At 42.1% G+C, this 14,653-nt stretch overlaps 1 long non-coding RNA gene across 2 annotated transcripts; it reads left to right on the forward strand.

The window, feature by feature from the left end:
• Positions 1–340: 340 nt before the first annotated feature.
• Positions 341–14,362, forward strand: LOC143160032 (uncharacterized). Of its 2 annotated transcripts, none has more exons than XR_012995299.1 (3): positions 341–490; positions 825–917; positions 14,028–14,362. It is a non-coding gene; the product is annotated as an uncharacterized LOC143160032 (long non-coding RNA). The 2 variants fall into 2 exon arrangements; XR_012995300.1 differs by lacking the exon at positions 14,028–14,362 and adding an exon at positions 8,482–8,611.
• The last annotated feature ends 291 nt before the right edge of the window (positions 14,363–14,653 follow it).

Below are 14,653 nucleotides of genomic sequence, written 5' to 3' on the forward strand. Positions count from 1 at the left end.
GGAGGGGAAATGCTGATTGAGTGTTTGTCTCTTCATAAGATCACTAACCAGTTTAGGTTGTGACTTTTGAAAGAGCCCGACAAAGCTCCAGCTCTTGCAGAGGACATCTGACTTTGATGCACTTTCTAGTCACAAAGTCCACAACTGCTTCCTAAGGTAGGCAGCATATAGATAAGGCTAGGTATCAAGATCAGCTCAGCTGAGCATTGCAGAGCAAGGAGCTCTGCACCTTAAAATAGGAACACAGATCTATTGTAGCAGCTGAAAAGGTTACCAGCTCCAGTATAGCCATGCCAAGAGTGTGTGATTTAATCAGCTGAGGAAACTTTGGCATGTGATCCTCGCCTGTCACTCAGACAGCTGCTTACAAGCCTTTTCAAGTAGGGGATAGTAGTGTTTTCAGGTTAACTTAGGGCGGTGAATATGGTGGGGAAAGGGATTACTTTTGCTCCTTTGTGCATTCTTGGGGTTTTTTCCCCCTGTTGTACAGGTAAGTAAAGCTATATTGCTGACTGTTTCTGTGTTCAAAGGGCTGTAATACTTCCAGTGGATGATTAACAGAAAACCCAACTGTAGTAAATAATTCTGTGGAGAACAGCCCTATTGACACCTGGGATTTTGTCTCACTCAGTCCTCCTCTCTTTCTTCCAAACTTTTTTTCTATTTTCTGACTTTTGTAGGTTTATATTAGTCTGTGTGGTCAAATGGCTATACCTGTGAATATCCCAAATAATGATGGAGAGGGTTTTTTGCTTGCTTGTTTGTGCTATGATCAATGCATCTTCCTCTGTTTGACAACTAAAATTTCTCCATGTGTTTAACAGTGATGTTGACATTGTATTTGGTGCCTCAGTGCTGGCTGACCTGCCGGGAACCTCTAAGCCATAACAGCAACACAGCAGGATCCTAAATAGCTCGTAAGTCTTACAGTAATTGTGAAATGGAAATCATGGCTCATTGTTTCTCTGGGGAGCTTTTGTCGAGTAGACAACAAAATGAAGATATTTCAGGTATCTTCAAAAGTGTGATGGCCGTCAGCTAACATAAGATTGAATTTTGTCTTGAACGTAAATTGTTGCCTTACCTACAAAAGGGACCAATAAAGAAAAATCTCCACCTTTATGTCTGAAAAATGTGATCCAAAAATGTTACACTGGTCCTTATTTTCAGTACACAAAAGCATTTATGGGAGATGTGGGACAACTGATAACTCTTAACATTATTCCATTTTTTGTATAAAATGTTCTTTGCTTTTGAGAATGGAGAGAGAGGTTTTTTTCAGTGTCACAGAAAGTAAATCTGAGTAACTGCATTGGTTTTAAATTGTTTTAATTGTCAGTGGTTGCTAGGCTATTATCTACAACTATAAGATTAAAAAAATGCTATTTTTTCATGAAATGGGTAGTAATTTAAGGAACTCTCTTAAGTCACTCCATGATAGAGTAGCACTTCCATAACCAAGTGCTCAGAATTAAGTGAACATGTTTTCTGAAACATGGGGGGAGGAGACTTAACCTTTCTAAAAAAAGTTTTGGTAACTTGTGCCATTTCTTCCTAAAGATTAGTTCCCACAGAAAAATGCTGCTTGTCCTATTTGTATTTCTTCACTGATGTTACTGATATTAAGACTGGTGATGGAAGACTTTTATAATAGCTATGATGATACAAGTCTTATGAAATGAGAAATATGATAACCTGCAATATTATACTAAGATTTAAAATTGCTCAGAAGTCCTGGATGTCAGAACTCGAATTACGACCTGGAGTACTGTAGATGAAACTTGTACGTAGTGATGACTCTTTGTCTATCTAGGTTATTACAAAATGTTAGCTGTGCTGCAAACTTACTATGCTGCTTTATGCTCCTTGTCTGTCCTGTCCTACAGCACCTTATGAAAAAGCACTACACCTTTGTACTCAACAGTGGGTTACGTGATTATTTTTTACCTTTTCAGTACTGTGTTTTCCTGTCTACAATTTCATGATGTGTTGTCTTTATTGTTAGTAACAAGGTAGCGCCTTCATATTACCACTGTACCAAAATGTCTTTCTTGGGAAAGGGGAGAGGCAGGGTGCAGTCTGCTTTTTAAATAAAATAACATAAAAAATGGAAAGGAGCGAGGAAGTAATAATACTAGTAATTACAAGATGTTTTTGCTAAAACTGTGCCTTGAAGAGTGCGCAGGTGTAAACGTCTGCTTCTGGCTAAGTAGAAAGAGAGAAAGGTCTCAGTGGGAAGCATCCTGAGACACAATAAACAGAAATATGTACATCAGATCTGAAATGAGCAATATGAGGAAGAGCTTTACCTCAGAATCAGGATCTGCTTTGAAGTGCTATATTTCACGCAATAACTTTTTTAAATGTATTGACATTAAGAGAGAACAGGCAGCAAAATAAATCGGAGGATGCAGATCTCTAAGGAAGGAAGAAGTGGTTGGCAAGAAAAGAGATGGGTTAGTCATGCTGTAGTTAGAACAGCTGCTGCTATCCAGCATTTAATTATGTTACTTTTTTGAGGGGGGAAACTTTGCTTCTATATGAATAAGGAAGGTTTTCCCTTAAATACATTTCTATCTACGAGACGATTCACAGCTGAGGCCCATAGGTGTTTAGCCAGACCGAATAGAGTATGGAACAAGGCTACTCCAGCTGACTATCTGCACAGCCTCAAACAATCTGCAGCCTTGCACACAGGGTTAGAAGTGATGCCTACGTATTCAATAGCCCTTGCGGAATTTCTTTTCCTCGAGCTTCTAATTGCCCTGTGAACCATGCAGATTTCTAGCATCCTTAGCAGGGAATTCCACAAATTTACATCTCGCATGAAGAACCTTCATTGTCTACTTTTATTTAATGTGTCCTAGCTCTTGCACTGGAAAAGAGCATGGTGGAGGAGGACTGGGACTCTGTGCACAGGATCTCAGGGTGGGAGGTGGCAGCACCCGGAGCAGGGACAGGAAGAAGCTTCTCCCTCACTTAAAAGGTCTTCTCCTCTCCCACTTGCCAAGTCATGAAGTCCATCTAAAAGTTTGGGGTTTTTAATAAAAAACCTCCTTCCTCATGACTTCTTCTGGCACTTTCTCAGCCCTTCAAGCAGTAGATCAGCTCATGGGATGGGTGGAAACTTTCAGCTCTGCACCTGGTGGCCATGTGTCCTGCTGGCTTCCTGGGCAGCTTGCAGAGGGGGTCAGACACCAGGCAGAGGTGGGAGATGGAGGTGGGGGGACCCATGAGCACCCCTGGGCTTGGGAACACCCCCTTACCCAGACAGAGAACACCCATCTTCTAGAAGCGCAGAAAGAAAAGTATTTTATTTCCTGGCAGTTTTTATTTCCCACTTTTGCCACAAATACTTACCAAATTTCCTGTTAAGATACCAAAGCTGACTCCTTTTTTTTTGAATACTTAAATCAGAAAAAAACCATGATTCATAAAACTGCAATATTTAACAAGAAAGCTGAGACAATACTTTGAAGACAGACGCATCTCGTTTAAAAGTTTGCAAACCTAGTTTTAAAAGATATTGAAATACCCAAACTTTTTACTGTTAGATTGCTGTGCATAAAACTTTTAGCACAGTTTAAGTTTGCTGCAATATATGCTAACAGTAGTAGAAGTTCCTCACACAATATAGGGAGGGGGAGAAAATAAGAGGATATGTGTTTAAAAAGAAAACATCAAAAATTTGTGCTACACATTTTGGGATGTGCTAAGAAAACTGCAGCATGAGTCAAAATTTGTGGCATGGGAAACGGAGTGACTTATGTCTGTGTATTTATCTGCTTTGTTTTTAGAGTAGAAGCTGAATGTTGTGTTTAATCATTTCAACTAAGAATTTAGAAGAGTGTATTCAGTAAGTCTTCTTGCTGACAGTTTCTGGTACGTGGCTGAGCTCACATGCTGCTGCTTCATGAAAAGAAAGATGTGAACGATTGTCTGTGCCTGCATGGCGTGCTTGCCCGCACTGATGATATGAGTCGATATGTATTGGCTGTATATGGGATTTATTCTTCCAGTTTACTTCATACTTACTAATCTTTTAATTTATAAAACAGATTATTGCTTTAAAGCAAGTCTTTAAATAGAAAAACATGATCTCATCTTATTGACACTGAATTGCTTGAGAATTCTTTAATGGTGCTTTTGTCAGGAAGACTTTGTTCCAGCAAATATTTACATCTATAGAGGAAATTGTACAGTTTCCGCTACAATAATATTGTATTGCAATACACCAGCAGTATGTACAATAAAGTAACAGTAGAGTGCTGTAATAAAGAATGGGTTTCGGAATGTAGTGTTAAAACTTCATCATTCAGTATAGTCCTTTCATCAGCTGGCACCCACAGAAACTTTGTTCTCCCTCTTCGTCATCGGTGCAGAATACCTATAGTTCATTCACCAAAGAGGGTTTGAATGGCAGTTGTGGCCTGTCTGCATGTCACCAGATTTGGGCTCTTCCATGTCAACAGAGTGAACATGCTGTAGAGGCACCAAGCCATCCTGGCCTCTTTGCTGACCACAGCATTCCCATTCTAGGACATGGGGTAGAATTGCAAGACATTACACTACTACTTCTTTTGATCATGTATCATTGAATCTTTCCGTGAAAAACAAGCAGACTATGACTAGCCTATTGCCTACAAAATATGAACAAGCAGGAAGTAGCTTGGAGTCTGAGTATTTGGCAAATAAACCAAGAATAATAATGAGCATAATTATGCTAATCAGAAAGCCAATCTCCAAACAATTTCTAAAGCAGTGAAGGCATCGAGCCAAATACCTAGTGATATATTTGCATTTACCAAGCAAGCGCATGACCCCAGAAAAATTTATTAATACAGGAATGGTTACAGAAGCAAATTGTTCTCAGAGGAAAGCACAATTAATTCCTTTCAACAATTTGGTCACGGAAGGTAGAAAGCAAAACAAACCCCCTAGGCCCATAGTGAAGTTTCAGAGTCTTTACTAAAGCATATTACTATGATAATTTACTTAGGTTTTCTATATATTAACAGTAGGACTTCAGAAAGTAAAATTTAGTCGAATACAACTTCAAGTTTTATGCAAAATGAGATATGGGAAAGATGGTAGTTTTCCAAATGCGTGGAGCTCCGGTTACGTTCTCAGTATTTCTTTTCATTCCTTGATAATGGAACATCATGGGAACAGGAATATTGTAGCAGCACGAGGAACAGTGCAGGTATTTTATATTCACTGACATTTGTTTCCTATTGCACAATTCTAAAGACAAGCAGAGGAAACTCCTGCCCCCAAATTACAGGAAGACTAGCACTAAATTATCAAACAATTGTGATCTGGCAGAAACGTGGGGTTTCTCGACAAGGCAGGACACTGGGAATGCAGTTCTATGTCAACTATTATAGCAACAGATTATCTCTGTAATTATTTCTGCTATGACCAAGAGAGGGCATCCTTTTCCTACCAAATCATGACATGAATACTGAAATGATAAAAGCTTTTAAAGAACCTAGTTAAATTTTTTAACTATTCTGTTACATCTTAACTGAAACTTTTTGAAGTTTAAAAATGCAACTGTTTAAAAAGCAGACTGTAGTTCAATCTCCAAGTTGTTTGAGGCCATTTTAAGACCTGCTATACAGATTTATCAGTATAGCCTTTCATTTAGTGCTTGTATGGTTTCAGTAAGATATGCTTTATCTCCTCTACCAAGAGCAAATAATCTGCATTAGTAAGAGTTTACCTCTTTTAAATCAGTTCCTTAATTGCAGATTTTTTAATTTATTTAGGGAAAGCAAGGTAGGGCATTTAGTGTTACCTTCTTCCTAGAGCAGCTTTCTAGCACAAAAAGCTACCAACTTTCCATGTTTTAGATACTATTTCCTCCATCAGTGGGACATCAGATCAATCTTTTGCGTGCGAGCTCAGTTTTGCTGGCTGTAAAACAAATATTTCAACTTTGGTGGTGTAAACTGTGGAGTGTAGCTGTATATTATAAAAGCATATTGTGCCAGTTTTTTTAAAGCAACTGCCTTTCCCTTTTGATATTGCCGTCGTGCCTCTCAGTCCTGCATTTGCAAGCCTGAGCATTCAATGGGAACTGCTGCAGGTTCAGCACTTTTGAGAAACAGCTTACTTAGAAGTCTAAAGTTGGATTTAGAAGCTTAACATTTTTGGGAAACTTGTCTATGATCCTCACAACTTATTGTTGTTAAGGCAAATATCTATCCAGTATATTTATGCTGCAACCACTTTAGCTTTTTTTACTTCTACTCTGGATAACTAATACTGGTTAAGGAAACCTTTCCGTAACTTAGGGCAAGAGAACTGTCAGAATCACTCTCAACCCCATTTCTGTAACAGACAGCACTGTGTTGACCAAATCAAGTTGTAGGCTTAGTAAGTCTACCTAGGTATCCAGAAATTTACCTAATGAGGGAAGAAAGCTTAATTCCAGTTACAACAGAACTGAAGAACATATTTAAAAATAGTGTACCCTACTCACTTCTTTCGTAAAGGAATTGGGCTAAAATAATCTGTGCGTATTACTCTTTAATTCTGTGAATCCAAAACATTAAATACTTCATTTTTGTCACAGCGTAATTTGAATCATTTGTATAAGGGGTGAGTTCAAGATAATGTATTTATTAGCCAGACTAATTTTATTTTTCACTTAAACTTGCATTTTTGGGCTGTAAAAGTGAAGCAACGTCTAAGAGAAGGGCAGCAATCCAAAATATACTAGAAAAGAACTGGCATTAGCTCTAACTTTGTCCTGTCTGTTGAACAAACGTAAGTTAATTCGTCCTTGAACCTGGAAACTGGGTGCTGTCTAGAACAAGACAGAAAAAGCACGTTTTAGTGGTTCAGCTGCCACAGGATCCGAGATCTCCCTGCCTGCCAGAGGTCAGGAGTTTATGCCAAACGGTGGAAATAGAAAAGACTTTCAGTTGTGAGCAAGAGGCTTACAATAAACAATGGAAAAAAAATTTCCCAGAGGAAACGTAAAATAACCTGACACATCCTTGGGTTAGCTGGTAGACCACAGAAGTAGAGAACAAATACTAGAATTCAAGCCAGGAATACAATCTCTGCTACATCCTTCCTTCTCTTCCCCTGCTTCCCCATCCCCGCTCATCAGGTTACAAGAACAGTTCTTTATTTAAGACAACATCCTCTTGTGAGTGCTATATGTGCTTTTTGAAATGTGCAACCTGCGCCACAGTTTGCCAGTCAATCTGTGCTATAGAATCAAAGCTTCCTTCTCTTCTCTTCTGCCTCCCACTGGTATTTCAAGCTAGTGATGAAGGTGAAAACTAATAAAATACCTTGAAATTTTCAGACTGCACAAAGTAGTAGAGCTAAGACTTTTCTGCACTTTAAACTCTGAGAACCTACAGCTAACTTTAACTTGTTAGCAGTAATATCCTATAATCCTTAGTCCTCTTCTTTATTTCTGTAGGTACCACAAATATCAATAGATATGTCCCAATTGGCAGTAAATGGAGAATGGTTATGCACTAAAAGCACACTGAAAATGGGGGAACTGGGTAGAAGAGTTTGAATTTAATATCTGCATATATAACAGGCAAAGAGCACTGATTGTGATACTCACTTTCTGTTAGCATTTCACAAATTTTCTTTTGTGAAGAATAACACATATTACAGTAATGCAGAAGTCAGCAATGAAAAATTTAGGTTCCTTGCCAGAACATACGACATCTCACCTATCACAGAATTGTGGAATGGTTGAGGTTGGAAGGGACCTCTGAAGGTCATCTGGTCCAACCCCCCTGCTCAAGCAGAACTACCTAGAGCTGGTTGCCCAAAACTGGGTCCAGACGGCTTTGAAACATCTCCAAGGATGGAGACTCCACAACCTCCCTGGGCAACCTGTGCCAGTGCTCAGTCACCCTCACAGTGAGAAAGTGTTTCCTGATGATCAGAGGGAACCTCCTGTGTTTCAGTTTGTGCCCTTTGCCTCTGGTCCTACCACAGGGCACCACTGAAAAAAGCCTGGCTCCATCCCTGTTGCACTTTCCTTTCAGGTATTTATACATATTGATAAAATCCCCCTGTACAACCTATAGTTGTAGATAACTGGATTTTTAAAAAATCCTTATTGATAACAGTTAACCAGTAATCTCTCATGTTGTTCCAGCATGTGCCAAATCGTATGTTATATCGAAAGGTTCCCTAGGAAATGTCTTCTTATGAAGCCTATGAAATTTCTAATATAACAGTTAAGGAATGGCCAGGCAGTCCATGACTTAAACAGCTTCAGATTTTTGTTAGCTCTTTGGCAGGTGTAAGGAAGCTTACACCAGCTTCCTTAATAAATGTGCCTTTTATTCTGTCACATGGCAAACTCATCTATTACCTGAAGAACCACAAGTAATATTTAATTACTTGTGCTAACAATTAGTACTAAACTTACGTGATGCATTGAAAATACAAGACATTCCTGGCACTAACTTGCCGTTGTTACCTGTATTTCAGGTGTTAACTGAAACATCAGATCCGACAAATTGGTGTGTGGGCACTGAAAAAAAGGGAGAAAATATGTCTACATCTAACCATCAACTGCTTGTCTCGTCTCTTATGTTTGCAATACCCTTACTCCTATGGCTGGCTGGCTGCATGTGACAGCCAGTGCAAAGCCTTGCTCACACCTTGTTAAACACCCACTAGAAGAAGACAAGACAACTATCTGCTAGTGTCCCATGCTTGTTTCGCTTTTCTTCCTTGTATCTTCTTCCCTACATTTTCTTCCTTGGATTTCCTTCTGGTGATGGCATGCTCTTCAGTGTGAAAGCTGGGCCGAAGAAACGCCTTACAAAGCGCAACAAATAGCTTTCCTTGCAGCTTACAGCCAAATGACAACCAAAAAATATATAACATATATTAGATAAACGTCTTTCATTGGCCAGAAAAATAGCATCAAATATATCATTTATCAAAGTTCCATGTTTATTGACAATTGCAGAAATCACATGCTGTTTTGACTGGGGAATTATCTTGTTTGTGACCTTAGACAGAGTTGAAATTTAAACTTCTTTAAATTTCTTTCAGGATTTCTCTTTTGTTGTAGTTACATTGCTCTTACAGAGCAAGCTGTAGTAGTAACATCTGCTGCACCAGCAAAAGACCTGTGGGCTTAAAAATTCTCCAAAAGGTTGCAAACTGACTCCTAGTCTTCTGACTGACAAATAAGACTGTCTCTACAGACTACTTTGCTAAAAGAGAAAACACTGTACCCAACACAGCAGTCGCTCCGTGACATACAATTTGGACAGTATGACATGATCCAAAGATGTCCTGTGTTGTGGCTGACTTGGAGCCATGAGTGATTTTGGAGCTTTACAGTCGTTCTGTTATTGGTTTTTTTTTTTTTTTCATTTCAGAGAGCAGGCGTGTTCAGACTGCCACGCGTTGAGAAGAAATGACACGTTATTTAATGACCACACACAGAGATTGGTTCTCTCAAAGTTGGACCAAGTCCTTAATAAAAACACCATAACATAAGATTCAAAACTTGCTAGAAAATATTGATCAGCACCATTGTGATCATGTTATTCATTTTTCTTCCTGTCTACAAGTTAAATAAAGCAGTTTACTGCTGTGGTGTTACGGCTAAAGAAATAACACCATTAACAAGCACATGCCATTTAGTTCATAGGTGGTTTGAAAAGCCCGTGCAGCTGCAACCATACTGAGCCCGAGTTACAACATTCGTTACTCATTTGAAGCTTTTGGCTTCAGTAAGTGTAAGTGGAGAGGAGGCTTTGAGTACCCCACAAAGTACCTCACTCTGAAATTCCAGTATTAATTTGAATTTAGTAGTTTCCACATGTTTTGAAGAAGATTCAAGTAAAATCAGCTACAGTATTTGAAGTTCCCAGAAAGAACATAACGTCAGCAAATTTACTTGTTTTATTGGTTGTTTTTTATTTTTGTTTTTTATTTTGCTAACTTCAGTTGGTCTAGGTAACAGCTGAAGAAAAGAAAGGAAAAAGACTCCATCCTTTATGACTCAGTTTTATCTGGTTTTTCTCTGTGGTCAAACAAATATAACTTTTCTCCAACTCAGTACCTATGGCTTCTCATGAAATACTGTTGGTTTTCTAATTCTTTCTTGGAAATTCACTTTCTGGAAGAATCATAGAATCATAGAATCATTGAGTTTGGAAAAGACCTCTAAGATCATCAAGTCCAACCGTCAACCCAACACCACCATGCCCACTAAACCATGTCTCTAAGCACCTCATCTACTCGTCTTTTAAATACCTCCAGGGATGGGGACTCAACCACTTCCCTGGGCAGCCTGTTCCAATGTTTAACCACTCTTTCAGTAAAGACATTTTTGCCTCACATCCAATCTAAACCTCCCCTGGCGCAACTTGAGGCCATTTCCTCTCGTCCTATCACTTGTTACTTGGGAGAAGAGACCGACACCCACCTCGCTACAACCTCCTTTCAGGTAGTTGTAGAGAGCGATGAGGTCTCCCCTCAGCCTCCTTTTCTCCAGGCTAAACAAGCCCAGTTCCCTCAGCCCCTCCTCATAAGACTTGTTCTCCAGACCCCTCACCAGCCTCGTTGCCCTTCTCTGGACACGCTCCAGCACCTCAACATCCTTCTTGTAGTGAGGGGCCCAAAACTGAACACAGTATTCGAGGTGCGGCCTCACCAATGCCGGGTACAGGGGGCACGATCACTTCCCTAGTCCTGCTGGCCACACTATTTCTGATACAGGCCAGGATGCCATTGGCCTTCTTGGCCGCCTGGGCACACTGCCGGCTCATGTTCAGCCGGCTGTCAACCAGCACCCCCAGGTCCTTTTCCGCCAGGCAGCTTTCCAGCCACTCTTCCCCAAGCCTGTAGCGTTGCATGGGGTTGTTGTGGCCGAAGTGCAGGACCCGGCACTTGGCCTTGTTGAACCTCATACAATTGGTCTGGGCCCATCGATCCAGCCTGTCCAGGTCCCTCTGCAGAGCCTTCCTACCCTCGAGCAGATCCACACTCCCACCCAACTTGGTGTCGTCTGCAAACTTACTGAGGGTGCACTCAATCCCCTCATCCAGATCATCGATAAAGATATTGAACAAGACCGGCCCCAAAACTGAGCCCTGGGGAACACCGCTCATGACCGGACGCCAACTGGATGTAACTCCATTCACCACAACTCTCTGGGCCCGGCCATCCAGCCAGTTTTTGACCCAGCGCAGAGTCCACCTGTCTAAGCCGTGAGCTGTCAGCTTCTCTAGGAGAATGCTGTGGGAGACGGTGTCAAAGGCCTTACTGAAGTCCAGGTAGACCACATCCACAGCCTTTCCCTCGTCCACTAGGCGGGTCACCTGGTCATAGAAGGAGATCAGGTTGGTCAAGCAGGACCTGCCTCTCATGAATCCGTGCTGGCTAGGCCGGATCCCCTGGTTGTCCCGCTCATGCCTTGTGAGCGCCCTCAAGATGAACCGCTCCATAATCTCCCCCGGCACCGAGGTCAGGCTGACAGGCCTGTAGTTCCCCGGATCCTCCTTCCGGCCCTTCTTGTAGATGGGCGTCACATTGGCAAGCCTCCAGTCGCCCGGGACCTCCCCCGTTAACCAGGACTGCTGATAAATGATGGAGAGCGGCTTGGCGAGCACCTCCGCCAGCTCCCTCAGCACTCTCGGGTGCATCCCATCCGGCCCCATAGACTTGTGAGTGTCCAGGTGGCATAGCAGGTCATTGACTGCTTCCTCCTGGATTATGGGGGGTTCATTCTGCTCGCCATCCCTGTCTTCCAGCTCGGGGGGCCGAGTACCCTGAGGATAACTAGTCTGCCTGTTAAAGACTGAGGCAAAGGCGGCATTGAGTACCTCAGCCTTTTCCTCATCCTCAGTGACAATGTTCCCCCCCGCATCCAATAAGGGATGGAGATTCTCCTTGGCTCTCTTCTTGTCATTAATATATTTGTAAAAACTTTTTTTGTTGTCTTTAACGACAGCTGCCAGATTGCGTTCTAGCTGGGCTTTTGCCTTTCGCATTTCCTCTCTGCATAACCTAACAAGATCCCTGTACTCTTCTTGAGTCGCCTGCCCCTTCTTCCACAAGTGGTAAACTCTCCTTTTTTTCCTGAGTCCCAGCAAGAGCTCCCCGTTCAGCCAGGACAGTCGTCTTCCCGCCCGTTCTTCTTACGGCGTACAGGGACAGCCTGCTCCTGCGCCTTTAAGATTTCCTTCTTGAAGATCGTCCAGCCTTCCTGACCCCTTTGCCCTTCAGGACTGTCTCCCAAGGGACTCTCTCAACCAGCGTCCTGAACAGGCCAAAGTCCACCCTCCGGAAGTCCATGGTTGCGGTTTTGCTGCCCCCCCTCCTTACTTCACCAAGAATCGAGAATTCTACCATTTCATCGTCACTAAGCCCAAGATGGCCTCCGACCACCACATCTCCCACCAGTCCTTCTCTGTTAGTAAACAGCAGGTCGAGCGAGGCACCTCCCCTGGTAGGCTCACTTACCAGCTGTGTCAGGAAGTTGTCTTCCACACACTCCAGGAACCTCCTAGACTGCTTCCTCTCTGCCGTGTTGTATTTCCAGCAGACGTCCGGGAAGTTGAAGTCCCCCACGAGAACAAGGGCTAGTGATTGTGAGACTTCTGCCAGCCGCTTGTAGAACGCTTCATCCACCCCTTCATCCTGGTTGGGTGGTCAAAGAGTCACTAGGAAGGATCTAATTGTTAGATTATCTGGTATTTTGAAATTATTTCAGTGTATTGATTGCATGAAAATTATGTTAATCATAGGAGCAACTGCAGGCGGCAGTTGGCTGCTCTTCCTTTTTCAGCCTCTCTTAGTCCCATTAGATCATGAAGTTTTTATGACTGTGGCACTTTGCAAGTTGCGTGGTTCTGTTCAGAGCAGTCCCAGAAGGTATTAGATGAGGACTTTCAAACGGGTTTTCAGTGACACAGCTGAGCCTACGCTATGTGATGGATCCTGATGACCATTTTCTTCCATCTTGAAGAAAACCTGTTTGATTTATAGTCAACCTGCGGCACTCAGGAGAAGGAGGAAATGCTCCACGGACCTGTTCCTGCCTACCACCACTCCTTCAGTTGAGTCAATGGTGATACTTTGTCAGAGTGCTTTGCATAGTCAACGTCCTAGTGGCTGTATTATTCTTCACTTACGCAAATGCTGGGGTTTTTCTGCAGATACTTCTCTCCTGCCTTTGAGAAGCATAGCAGAAGTTCAGTGACATTTCCACAAGGGCAGCCCCTTCCTCATTTGCCTCATCCTTTAAACATGGGGCAAAGGAGGATGCTCAGATTGTTCCCACTGAAACACTGTTGGAAAGTGCCCGGATAGCTACATCCCTCACGGGAGTTCAGATTCAGGACTTGGCAACACTGGCAAGTCACTCTGCTGGCTCCAGGGTGTCTGCTCCTCCTGTACGCCACCTTCGCATGGCTCAGCAGCCTCAGTACGCCTGCGATACATACTCTGCGTGTATACTATACCCAGGGATTTTCCCCTTACCTTGGCCTGTACTGCAGATTTGAGCAGGGAAATCCCAATCGCTCCCTACAGCATACTCTCTGCAGTTATGCAGCACCTGGTCCAGCTCAGATTCAGACAGAGGTTGACAAAACGTAGGGAAAAGCTCTGAACAGTGAGCGCCTTGTCCCTGAAACTCCAGAGAAATCAGACCGCTGTTTTCCCTTCGTCCTTTGGGAGGCTGATGCCAGGTATCTTGTTATGCAAGAAAAAGAGTTCAATGTTCTCTGGACTATACTTCTGCCCAATAAATTGGGAGAAATCAAACTGGCTGAAGGGGCTTATCGTGGCATCTTCAGGGGATTCCAGCCAAAACCCGGCTAAGTTATAGGAACTGTTTAGACGGAGCAACGGCTTGGCAACTCAGGCTTCTCTTGAAGACACTATGCTATAAGCTATAATAATTGTTCAATCAATGCAGTATTAACTAGTCTTTAATTCTGGCCAGAGGAACACAATCAATTTTCCTGAGTGAAATTCAGTTACCAATTTTTTGTTCTATTTTGCAGCTGAGAGCAGATCTGTGTTCAGCCAGAGGCCAGAGGAGCCGCTGCTGAAGGATCATTACCAAAGCACTAGGGGAGAGAAGATAGATGATTCCAAAAGCAGCCAAACAACGTATTTTTGTTTGCTTTCCTTACTCTTTGGTTCCACTGATCTTTCATCTCAAGAGTTTTTCCAAAAGGGTATCTTAACTGTTATTTTCACTGATCAGTGGTGCAGAAGGATATTTGTTAACATCTTTGCAAGCGATGTGTAGCATTTCTGTTGTTCACATGCATTCTGGTAACATATTAACGAACTTTGAAAGGTTTCCAAATATCTGTACAAGTCATTATTTCTATGAAAATTTACCCAATTAGTACTCATGACATGACTCTAATCAGTCATACATGCCATTAATATGTGGTTTAGCGTATAAATGGTTAACACGTAGAAATAATACATTTCAGCTGGTAACAATGAGCAGCTCCAACCTGAAAGGGTGTAATATAGAGAAAATTTATTCACAAATAAACAAAAAGCATTCGTCAACATGAATAACACATTCTGAACAAGCTCTTTTTAGGAATAGGATTTTTAGCCCCCAATAGTGGGAATGGAGTTAGCCAGCTTCTCACAGCACTGAATAGGA

This window comes from Aptenodytes patagonicus, chromosome 4 (assembly GCF_965638725.1).
Source record: "Aptenodytes patagonicus chromosome 4, bAptPat1.pri.cur, whole genome shotgun sequence".
Classification (NCBI taxonomy): Eukaryota; Metazoa; Chordata; class Aves; order Sphenisciformes; family Spheniscidae; genus Aptenodytes; species Aptenodytes patagonicus.